At 36.4% G+C, this 327-nt stretch overlaps 1 protein-coding gene across 1 annotated transcript in view; it reads left to right on the top strand.

The window, feature by feature from the left end:
* Positions 1 to 327, top strand: part of wdr46 (WD repeat domain 46) — a 30,428-nt gene that overhangs the window by 22,042 nt on the left and 8,059 nt on the right. The gene's annotated exons all lie outside the window — the stretch shown is intronic.

The following is a 327-nucleotide window of genomic DNA, read 5'->3' as shown; positions in this document are numbered from 1 at the left end:
TTTTATAAAGAATATCTCTTTGGTTTTGAGACTTTAGTGTTTGCAACTTTACAGATCTTCTTTATGCACCAAGAGCTTGTAACACTCCAAAGAGAAAGGAAAAATTGAAATCGCATCATATGACCCCTTTAAGGTTTTAACACTGCAGCCAATTGTGTTGGCATGCAGTGTCTTTGTCTGATTTGCTGTCATAATCCATGATGAAATGTATCTTGAGAAACATGGCTTCCATTTTGACTGCGATATGTCCAAAAAAAAAAAAAAAACTCTCCAATGAGTGAACTGTCCATTGGCATTTTTAATTGAAATGACAAATGGGGGGGGGGG

This window comes from Sinocyclocheilus rhinocerous, unplaced genomic scaffold (assembly GCF_001515625.1).
Source record: "Sinocyclocheilus rhinocerous isolate Xijiao unplaced genomic scaffold, SAMN03320098_v1.1 scaffold385, whole genome shotgun sequence".
In the NCBI taxonomy this organism is placed as follows: Eukaryota; Metazoa; Chordata; class Actinopteri; order Cypriniformes; family Cyprinidae; genus Sinocyclocheilus; species Sinocyclocheilus rhinocerous.
Note: the sequence above shows the minus strand (reverse complement) of the source record. Positions and strands in the feature narration are given on the sequence as shown.